Raw genomic sequence first — 12,062 nt, forward strand, 5'->3', positions numbered from 1 at the left:
AAAAGGGAACGGGTGTGCCTGCCCTGTTGACTGACATTAATATATGTCAGGTCACGAGGGCACCGCCTTCCTCTTTAGCATGTCCAGAAAATAGCTGCCTCTCTCTCTCTCTCTCTCTCTCGTTCACTCTCCCTCTCTCATTTCAAACACAAACACACACATTAGGCAGATCTTGCCTGCCGTCCCCTCTCTTTCCATTCGCCCGTCCACGGTTTCAAATAAAAACATCCACTGTACTTATTTTTAGCGTCGTAACACTTCATCAAAAAAAACGCACACTCTAATGCCCGACAGCAAAACCTGGGGCTTTAATAATATGAAACCACTCATGAAACAGGGGAGAACACAAAGTGGAACAGTGGTCATTGTCTGAGCAGCGATCTGTCTTGTGGGTTTCTTTACGAAGGCCAAAATCTCGTAATAAAATGTCTGCTGACATCACGAAACACTCCGTGTTAGAAGCACTCTGCGAAGACGTATAAATTTTAATTGCTGTTATCCTACAAAAGTAAGAAGCACTGGTGTAAATGTACATGTTCGACAACTCAAAGCACTGAAGCCATCCAATTATGTTTTGGTTGAATGCCCGCGGCTTCGAGTGCAATTCAGGAAACAATATATTTATATATAGATGTATATGTATATGTCATATGCTGCCCGATATTTGAGTATATGTTTGGTTTTATGCACGCGGTTGAGGAATTTGCAAGCTTTCGTGTCAGGAAATTCGAAAAAAATGAGTTTTTTTCTACTTTTGGCTTGAGCAGCAACAGCAGAATAAAGAAGTCATCCATGCTATGAACCTAAAGCAATGCATGTTCATTCATAATACAGCTATAACTCTCTTGAAAGAGATTATGAGATTAGGTCTTGCCCAGATTGCTTCTGTTTTCACTAGCGTGTTGAAAGCGTAATGCGCCCTTAAAAGCAACAATAATTTGCAGAACAATAGCCTTCTATCTTAATCACAGTCGGAGGCAGGAGGGGAGCTTAGTACAGATAAATCACCTCAGTCCAATTAGGGAACAGAGGCATCTTAATTGCCTGCCTCAGCGTTTCTTGCCATCATGTGTCTACCTATGAGGGCGTTCAAACAATGTTTGCCTTTGTTGGAAAGTAGCTTTCCCAGTGAGGAGCGAGCTGCTGGCCTGTCTGCTCCTCATTACTGCTCTAATGATAGACCAGGTAACTCAAGCCCAAATCAAACCTCCGCGTTTGTCTTTACATCTTTCGCCATCTCTCTCTTTTTTTTCCATTCAGCTCACTCATTACCGTCCCTCTACTCCCTTTCTCCTTCCCTATAACGTATACACTCCCTGCTGACATCCTCAGTTTGTCCTCCTTTTTAACTCCTTCTGGGTAAGGGAGACAACAAAAGCAGCCTGTCACGGCGACTTTGCCGTGTGACTTTCAGCCTCAGAGGTGGACTGCCCACATCACCTGCAGTGTCTGAAATAGTCCAAAAGCTACAAGGGGGCAGCAGACAAAAGGAACAGTGTTCCACTCATACCCACAGATGAAATACAGGGGGCAACAGGGAGCGCCTGACACACTCTTTGACAGGATACAGTGCGCTGGAAAATTCAGGATTCTCTCATGTTGGCAATTTGCATCCTCTTTTGCATCCTATTTATACATCTTTCTTGCACAGTTCATGTTTTCTGCTCGATACCCGCCTCATATTCTTTCCCATGCATGACATCCTGCTTTCCACTCCTCACTTTCCCTTAGATTTACAGGTTCATCACCCCTCTCCAGCCAAGGCGGATGCCCTCCACTCTCCTCCCTCATCCCACAGAGAGCATTTTCCAAAAAGCTCTTACAGCCTCTTCCTACTCCTAATGCTCATAGCAGTCACTCCCACGGGATTCTCGTCTGCAGACAGGGGGGGGAGGAGTAATGTTGTAAAATCTTGCGTTGCATCACAGCCGCTTCATTGAACTGCTGTGGCCATGTGCACAAACACCGAAATGACTGTGCGTCCATAGGCATTCACGGGGCCGATTTGCAGTCAATAGATTCTGCAGACTAAGACAATAACAGTAGCCACAGTAGGATGGTGGTATGACACCAATTTGCAAGGTGGGAGAGCGTCGGGTGGGCTCATCATTGTCTCCGCTCGGAGCTGGCAGATAGAAGCGTAGTGGGGGTTTGGATCGGTGAGGCCGTTTAAACCGTGCATGTGACACATAGCGGGTCTTTGTTTGCCTCAGCAGACAGGGGGCACTGGGCCGCTTTGCTGGACGGGGATGCCAGGATAGCAGCGAGTCGTGGCTAATAAACGACACCAAATAAACAGTACAGCAGCACCTCTCTCATACAGGCACAACAGTTATGCAACAGTTCCCCCAGTCTACGGACCTTCTAAGGACAAGAGAAAAGACAACGTGATTTATTCCCCCGTGCAGCCGCTGTGATTGTGATTACTCTCAGGCCACTCAGCCTCACTGTCTGCTTATGAGCAGCCTATGGCGAGAGAGGAGAACAATAATGAGTGTGTGTGTGTCTATCTGTGGTATGGCAATAGTAATCAGTAAACAGTGTGTCCGCAACAAGCAAAAGCATTCAGCAGTGACTAAAGAGCTTTCCTCTCTGGTGCACTGTATGCACCGGCCAGACTTTGCCATTTTGTTTATAGATACAGATTCTATAAACTAACTGCTGCTGAAATATGAAGTGGGTTTTATAATTTGTTTATTCGTTTGTAAAGCACTGCATGAATTGGCACGCTTTATAGTCTTTAATCCAACTAGAAACACCACTGATGGACCGATGAATCACTGCCCCTTCACAGTGTCACGTCAGGTCATCCTGAGACTCATCTCTCTGCAGTTTCTTTAGACACCGATCACATCTGAATTTGTTTCCGTGCCATAAACCTTGTTATGTTTTCACGTTTGTTCAGCGATGCCCTTGTGTTCCCGGTTAGGGATGGGAATCGAGAACCGGTTCCGTGTGTTTCAATTCCATGGAATCGTTTGGCAGTTTATCTAACGATTCTCTTACCGCAAGAAGTTACACATGCAGCTCCAGTTCACGACCTCCTCTACTTGATGCTGATCAAACTGTTTGTTCTCCTTTTTTTCCCAAATGAGAATCGATAAGAGAATCGATAAAGAATCGGAATCGTAAAAATCTTATCAATTCCCATCCCTATTCCCGGTAGAGAATCCGCTTCCAGTTTCTGAGGAATTGCAACTCTAGTTTAAACATTTATTTGTCAGTCTATTTATTGAATTGGACCTTTAAACCTCCTCGTCAACTCACTGTGGTCAACATTTGTGTGGTTGCCAGGTTCAGGTCTATTTGCCTCTGTACGCTATTAGACTTTGTCTGTGTCTGATTAATCTGGTCCAGTCCGGACTGTTGTTTTAACGATACGTTACTTCACCATAACGAGTCTACATAGCCACCAAATTAATGCAGACATCACTGCCGACATGCTAAGTTGGTCATCTGCAGCTGCCCAGGGGAGAGTGTGAAGAGGTTTTCCAACGCGAGGAGGGTGAAATCCAGTCCCGAGTGCAGCTGTGCCCCGCTGTCCTTAACAGCCAGGATCAACTATGTGGGCACGTGACGCCTGTACCGGGTTAACGAAAGGAGAGGGAGAAAGAGACAGGAGGGAGAGAGGGAATAAGGCGGTAACACGCCGAAGGTCTTCCTCCACATCCCACTCTGGTTGGGAGCAACGTGCAGTGTGGTCAGAGGCCTTGGGTGGTCGCCTCAAACGCTGCATGGAAAAAAAAAAAAAAAGTGTATTAAACAAATGAGAGTTCAGCACTGCGACTTGTGTTACACGCAGGGCTCAGAGCAGGAGAGCTGGCAGCACTCGCACAGAGGATTACAGACAGAAGGAGCTGAAACAGTGACAAATGTTTACTGGCGCTAAATATGTTTGGATATCGCAAATTCTTCAGAGTTCAGCCTTGAAGCACAGACAGATAGGGAGTCTTTGTTATTGAGATTGTCTTACACTTGGTCCTCCAAACAAAAGCAAGAAAAGAAAAGAACATGCCACAAAAATGAACTTGAGACTAAATGAGTTATTGTTTTTAATCACAAGTTTGGAATAAAAATGAAATATGTGGTCAGAAAAAAAAAAAAGGCATTTTTACCTCTCGACACTGACCTCTGCCCACAGCTCAACGGGTCTGATCTTTCTTTTTGACCTCACTTTTGCTGACCTTGGCTCCTCCCATTGAGGTCAATGTGCATTCCCAGCTGCTGCGGCCCGTCCTGTCCACACACACACACACACACACACACACACACACACACAAGATGAGGGCGTATAGCTGCCACAGATCCACCAGAGCCATGCAAGGGCTAACGGCACAACCTCACGTGTCGCATACACCTGACATGGCAGCGCAGTACACGCACGCATACCTTAAAAAATCGGCATAATCACGGTTAGAATGGACCGTAATGAGGGTCAGCGCGATACATGTGGGTTGGTGGATTTGACAGAGGCTGACGAAGGTGCCACTTGGAATTCCACGAAGACATTTTTACGGCTCTGCTCTCTGTGTGTGGCGCCCAAATTGGGAATCATGAGGCCATAAATGTCACATGCTCCATTTATGATATCTTGGCATCTCTTGCTGAATGAATGTCACATCACTGACCCACAGTTTGATTCTGATAAACACATCCTACATCCTTTTGGGCCCAGACAAATTTTGTATAACAAAATTAAGAGTTCCCACTGCATCCAACTACAAGGCCGTCTTGCTGCCAGGAAAGATAAATGAATTTCTCTCAAGTCTGCTAAACACTTTGACAATAGCCCCATTCTGCTTTAGTCCAAATTTGGGAAAAGGAGAACAATTTGAAAGCTTGTGAGGAGCTGTCAACCAGATGCCTTTGGCATTTCAGAGGGTGAAGGAGGGCGCAGGGGTTGGAAAATGCCTCTGAACAAAAAAGCCATGGTTTCAAATGCCTTTCTCCGCCTTGTAGCGGTAAATCTGAATCTTCCTTGGCCTTTTGTTTGGCCAGCTCGAGCCACTGGAGAAAAATCCAGACAGGGTGCGTGTGCAAATTAGAGAAAATTCAGTTATTTTTTATGCAAAAATGTGTTTGGTGGTCAAGTGTGCAGTGTATCTTTACACAAGAAAAAAAAGCATCTACAATGGACAATGGCACTATAATCCACTCAAACTGAAGAAACCACAGACCAGTCATTCTTACACTTACATGGGTCATTCTGGGGCTAAATTTCACTTTTTCCACATGCGCGGTGAAGATGACTGACAAAGAAAAAAAACGCCCACATCCTCGTGGTCTAATGAGAAGTTACTAAATGGCAGCAGGGTTACATTGCAAGCAGGGTGTGTCTCTCTCTGAAGACCTAACATGAGAACATGCCTTTGAATCCATCTGATATCTCGCTTGATGCACTCGACCTTTGGCAGTATGTAAAGAGAATGCACGGCGAGGGAATGCTGTAACTGCAGCTGTGTATACTGTATGTTGTATTTATGTGTACTGCATACCTCGTGTCACTATCCGGGACACATGGTTCCAAGATCTTTTTTTTCTTATCTAATTATTAGAAATTAGACTTTATTCATTAAATGTTAGGGGATACACTTGGGTGTGGAGTTTTCAAAGCAGTTGGCAAAACAAAACACAAGAATCTTAAAGAAATGGGCCAAAAAAAAGGACAAAAATTTGCCACAACCTCTCTTGCAGCACCTGCTTCAGCTCACACACTTTGCTGGCAGTAACTCTTGACTGAGTCAATGTTGAAACAACATGCAATAAAAATAATAAAAAGCCGTTACACGGCCAAACTCCAGGCTTTCAAATAAAGACATCAGCAAAAATTTTCAGTAGGACATTCGTGCCAAAGAAGAACAGGAGAGTTGTCCTGCCTCCAGTTTTGATCACGGTAAAGCCTCCCCCCTCTCGGAGACAACGGTGTGTTTGGAAAGGCTGTTAATCGTGTGGCAGAAATGGCCGCAGTCACAGAGTCCATCTGGATCGGAGCAGCTTCAATCCCGGTTCCAAGCCTTGTTCCCATGCTGCCAAGGTCCAGCTGTGCACAGTCTCCCATCAACACTGACAGACACCTCTTTGTGCGAGAGGACATAGTCTACGACCGGCTATAAAAAGGGTACTGAGAGAACTGCAGCAAATGGAACATTTAAAAAGAGATTAAAGGGAATGATGGAAAGGGGGAGACAGTGCCTGAGGGGGGAGAAAAAAAAAGTAAAATGAGGCAAAGGAATCAAGACCCAGACACTAACTTCCTCATTTCTTTCTTATTTTGTCTTTTTGGCTTTGATGCTCGGTGCGGTTCGCACATCAGCCGGCCACATGTTGAACATGCCTCATTTCACACCCTCACTCGCTAAGTGGCACCAACGTGAGGAATTCGGGGTCCTTTCCTCATGATTAAGGCTCTAGATATTCCCCCCTTTGACCATTACGTGCATGATCGTGAGTCATTGTGCAACCATCTGAGGTTTCTATCATTCATGTTCACTTCCTGTCTTGCCTAGATGACAAGCACAAGCTGCATTTTCCCTAATTTGGGGTGGAGGTCTGTGTGTGAGAGCAACACACACGCCCAGGGTGAATAATTCAACTCCTGAGTCAGCACGGAAACATTAGACCTCCCTCCCCTTTATAAGTGTTTGGCCAAAAATAGCTAGAATTACAAGCGCTAGGTCAGTTGTAACCCCAAAGCGCACTGTTAAGTCGATTTAGAGATACTTGGACTACTTTAAAAAACCTCATACATGTGTAAAACAACTTGTAACAAGACTTTAAAATGAGGATTTTCCATGGTTGTTAGGAGACAAATCCAATATGGAGATGACAACAGACCAATGGAGGTGTTAATGGAAAGCAATCATTTGGCTGTTCTGCTCTGTGTAGATACACTGCAGCCAGGAGGGGGTTTCTCTGTGTCAGTAGCAAGGACTCAGCTGATCCAGATGACTCATACCTTCCAACATCGGCGGAGCAGTCAGATTTAAAACATGAAGGACTTTAGAAGTTCCCATTGAGCTACAAGTTAGTAGAGCACTACCTATGCCTGACCAGAGGAGGTGCTATCAAGTAGAAGATGAAAAGGACATCTCCAACATTGGCTTTGTGAATGGTTTGAGCTGAACTGATCATCTCAAAGAATTATTACCTCCTCTACATAAAAGGCACAGAACCACATTTATCTTCATATCTGATAAGGTCTTCATGTTGCATGACTGTATGACGGGCAGAGATTCTGGTCTGTGTTTCCTCTCCAGGCCTTTTCCCCGTCTTTGCCTTGCCCTGTCCTGCCCTGGCTTGCCCTCTCCTCCGCTCTGCTGCGCACCACAAAGTGGCTCCAGTGGAATGTGATGACCACAAACCGGACAAAGCCCTGCATTCATGGCCCCTCGTCCCACTCTGGAAGTTTGCGACTGGGAGCCTTGATCACAGAGTAGGGGGGGGGGGTGGGTGGGTGGCCTGAGTCCATCCACCCCTTCGCCTGTCCTGTCAGACACGCGTTGGCCACCCCTGCGCCACCACATGACTGCCGGCCGCACACCTCTATCTGCTGCGTTTCATTTTCTTCACTGCTTGAACTCATGTTGTAGATACCGCAGATGCCAGTCACGGTTAAAAACCCAGAAACACGTGCCGAGATGAAATGCTTCCCGTTCACTTAATCTTTTCAAAGAGTCGCAATCAAAAGCAGCTCGGGATGTTTTCTGCATCTGCTTCGCTAAGCTTACGAAGGTAGAATATAATTACCTGTGCACTTTGGCGATGAGACAAGTGGGAAGAACGTCGCTTAACAACAAGCATCTATTATACTTGAAGGTAGCGCAGGAGAAGTTCATCCCTTACTGTGGAGAACATCAATGTGTTTGTGCGTATGTCAGCTTCAATGCCGGTTCATAGATAATCACTAGTGACAGGACAGCATAAAAGAAGCATTGCACATACATCATCTGCTGCCTGCCTGATTGTCTGTCCGTCTCCGCTTCCTCTGTCTGAGTATCTCATGCAGTATCTATTTGCCTCCTTTGTGTAGGTAATATAATAGAGCCCGGCACTCAGCCTCAGAGGCTTTTCCACTAAACTTGCACACAGTAGTTACCATGCAACCTCACACAAACATGCACAAGGCATGCAAGCATGTTAATAGGTTCTCATTGCTATGCAACATGAATATTTTTGATAGACATCACATAGTGATACATGTGTGCATACAGTAGCTACATATATGAGCGCACAGTTGCTCTGGTTTAAAAACCTAATAGGACTTTGGGTCTTTATCTTTATTGTCATGGCTCAGAACAATGAAAAACTGTTCAGCTGCATAATAAACCTACCCACAAGACAATGAACCTGCACACACAAAACATGAAGGGTGCCGGCCACTACATGTAATCTCACCACCATCTTAAGAGCTCCATTGTTCTCCAAACTATTAAAAATACATCATGGTGCCAGACCATTGCACTGGGTGTGAGGGTTCTTCATTACATGAAAATGGGTATTTGATTTCGTCTGCTGCCGTAAGTACTCTCAAGCACGAGTATTTATTCATGAGATTTTTAGATTCCACTCTCTCATTTCTACACTGTGAATCACCAATCAGATTTATGTTTTTTTCCACATGAGCAGCGTCATTAATACAGACACAGCAAATTAAACCGGAGCCCCACTGGAGAATCCATTGGCGTGTGCCAATAGAGTCAAGGTCCCACTTCTGTCTCTACAGTTGTTGCACTTCTGCTTGCATTTTTGCTCCACCCAAGCAAGGAATTGCTTAGAAAAGTCAGATTTTATAAGCCCATGTGGCCGAGTTGTGTCAACAACATGCATATTTGGAACCACTGGAAAAATAGAGGCGAAACGTGGGCGAATAATTCCCAATAGGTAGCGGACAGATGCATAATGAGGAGGGTTCTATCATTGGCGACCGATGACGACCCGAGACGAGTCCTGTGATTTCGGAATGTGCCATTACCTCTGTGGGGGGGTTCTCTAATACTGTCATCAGATTTAATGGTTGATTTCCTCTCTTGTGTTCCTCTCCAGGTGTGGCCACCCTCCTCGCAGACCGCTCCATCCACAATTCATGAGAGGAAACTGATGCCACTACAATGGCCTCTGTGCATCTGAACAGAGAAAGAAAGCAAGTCTGGTTCACCCACTGAACTGTGCAGTCAGAAGAGCAAGTAAAGCTCGATGGGACTATCCATTGTATGGTTTTTTTTTAAAAAAAGAGGAAGCTGTGGTGTGGCCGCAGCGCTGGATCAAACAGGAAGCTCGCCAGGTTGACATAAAAAGGGTTGGGCGGTGGATGGGTGTAGGGGGGGTGGTGAAGAAATGAAAACACCAAGGGGAACAAACAAGAACTTGTTCTCGCTGATTGTGAATGTTTAGAAAACACTTCTGACCTCCTCCTCTTTGTGCACTCTCGCCTGATAGGCTGGAGGTCGGCGAGCAGTGAAAAGTGAAGGCTGTGTCACGGCCTTAGTGAGTGTGTGGTGGAGTGGGTGTGTGTTGTTTTCTTGTCGATGTGTTAGTTAACAGACCACGAGTTGCATGTTTCTTCATCAGTCCCTGGGCTGTGGCGCGTTCTCAAATATGACACCAGATGTTGATGCACTAATGAGAAAGATTAGGAAGTGTTTGTTTTGGTGGCGGCGGAAGAGGAGTTCCTCATTAAGGTTGCAAAAGCATCAGTTTCGACTCAAGGATGCCTGTTAGCACTTGTGTTTATATCTCTGTGATCTGTGTAGATTGATACCGAGGGGATTTCGATGTCACAATTTAAAAAAAACCCGACTTGCTTACTTTACGTCTGCGGTTATTAGTTTTTGGCACCCGCCATGTTTGAAGAGTCATCCTGTATTTATGTTGTAAAAGAAAGTACAAGAACATCAATGTGCATTAAGTCTGAGCCAAAGTCCTCTCCCACTTACTGATCGATGAAAGGCTTATTTTTTTCCTCTCCTGTCTAAATGTGAGCGCTCTCCCCGTGTCACATCTCAGCGAAAATGAGAAAAATCCAAAGGGCCGAGCACCTCTGCCAAACCACATAACATAAATTACTGAAATTATGATACTTCTCCTCTCCTGCTTGGGTCACTTTTCATTCCTTTAACTGCTAAGTGGCTACGATACTACATAGGGAATAATCTCTTAGATATTGTCTGTTTCAGGCCAACATTTAATTAAAAAGTTCTTATTTATTGTGTTTTTCATTCCTACGAGCAGTGTAGCCTTCAGTTCAGTGTCACTGTGCTCTAAGTGGAGTGGACAGCGTGCTTGCTCCCTCAGACATTTCCACTATGCAGTAATTCACAACATACTCTCCCACAAGGCAAGAGTATATATAGGCTCCTCTAGCATTTCCCTCACGTTCTTAGGCCAGTTGGGAGATTTACTAGGAAGCACTTCTCCAACGGACACCGGCAGCTCTATCCAGCAGATGAATTTCATACGAGGCTTGGCTTTTCATGCTTTTCGTGAGCGTATTTATAGCGGCTGAGATCAGGGCGGCAGAGGCATGCGGGGTGGCCTTCTTCAACCTGGCCATGTTAAGTGATGCTGAGGCTGCAAGGGGCGGAGCAATGACATGTCATTCCTTTCTAAATCCAAACCTCCATGTTTATGACAATGGTGGGCCCCGGACCACGAGCTGCAAAATAGTGCGCGGAGCGGCCCGTTTGAAGTCCTCGCCTGAAGCGCTGCCCTTTTTAAATAGTGGACACAGAGGAGGTTTCAGGACAAGAAACATGAACCTGCAAGCCGGTCACATAGCCATCATTAGTGAGCGTGAGACAGTACGCAGTCACAAATGGATAGAAGAGATACTGTATATTCACATTTAGAGGCTGATAACATTAAGGCAATCTTTTACTACAGATTCATTGGTATTGGAAAATATCAAATATAAATCACGTTACAAAACATTTTAGATTTTTCTCTAAATTTAAGTTTTTTGTGTATTTTTATTTTGTTTATAGATCATCCATTTCCAGTAATGTTGCTGTTCAGAATCAAATAATTTTATAACTATTGTTAGTTTAGTATTTAATGATGTCATACAGACTAACAATAACGAATTACCTTGAATAAATAATCAATTCTAATTGCTTTAGAAAGACTGAAATTAATTGATTTTCCATCTGTGACATTTTAACTGTTTGTCAATACACCCTTAAATGCTCCTTCCAGCTCTGGTAGCAACACTAGAAGGAAGGTTATTTAAAATTTCAAGGTAACGGGGCCGGTTTAACTAAAACACCACTGACATCAGTGTCTAACAGCGCTTCTTGAGCTTAAGAAAACACCCACATCATGTAAAGTAACTGGTAATTCAGCTGTTATGTAAGTAGCATAGAGAGCTGTAGTAAAGTATAACTAGATAATGAACAGAACATACTTGTAAACACCAACCAATTTAAACCTGTTGGCTAATGTGTGTGTATTCTGTTTGGTCAAAATAAGACCACCTGAGTAACTCCTGGCTACAGCTTTGCTTGTCTCTGTAGTGGAAACCAGGCTATCATCTGTCCAGCCCAACCCCTTCAAAACAGATTAGTGTAAATGATCCTCATTTCCAATGGTAGGTAACACAACACAGATTATTATTCTGTGCTACAGGGGTTTGTGTGGACTCTTCCTGTGGCATGAATCTTTAAACAGGTGACTGTAATCCATACAGATAGCTAGCTTCTTAGGACAAGGGAGAGCTATCCGATGCGACCTGGAGACCAACTGAACTCCTCTGCTTCGAAGACGACGCTCAGATTGCTCAACGTCCGATGAGAAATTTGAAAATGGATTACCTGTTGAGCAAACGTGAGCTGAACTACAACAGTGTTAACCAGAAATATGAATTTGCTTGTTGTTGTTCGACCTTTAATGAAGACCGAAAAGCTATTGCCACGTTAAGTAAGCTCAGGGTTAGGGTTAGGGCAGTCTGTGGTGGTCATATGACAAATGCACAGTATGTAAGGGGGATCATAGCGTCAATGGGTGCTTAAAGAAAATTGAAAAAGTAGAGTGGCCTCATTTTTCTCAGTGTTCCAAGAAACATATCTTCT

At 44.5% G+C, this 12,062-nt stretch overlaps 1 long non-coding RNA gene across 1 annotated transcript in view; it reads right to left on the reverse strand.

The window, feature by feature from the left end:
- Positions 1 to 3,183: 3,183 nt before the first annotated feature.
- The window catches only part of LOC113747898 (uncharacterized), a 144,374-nt gene continuing 135,495 nt past the window's right edge, over positions 3,184 to 12,062 (reverse strand). The window contains exons 2-3 of the long non-coding RNA XR_003463973.1: positions 4,116 to 4,236; positions 3,184 to 3,730 (exon numbers count right to left, since the gene is read on the reverse strand). This is a non-coding gene — a long non-coding RNA (uncharacterized LOC113747898). The remainder of the gene's footprint in view (positions 3,731 to 4,115; positions 4,237 to 12,062) is intronic.

The sequence above is a fragment of the Larimichthys crocea genome, chromosome XVI (genome assembly GCF_000972845.2).
Source record: "Larimichthys crocea isolate SSNF chromosome XVI, L_crocea_2.0, whole genome shotgun sequence".
NCBI classification, from domain to species: domain Eukaryota; kingdom Metazoa; phylum Chordata; class Actinopteri; family Sciaenidae; genus Larimichthys; species Larimichthys crocea.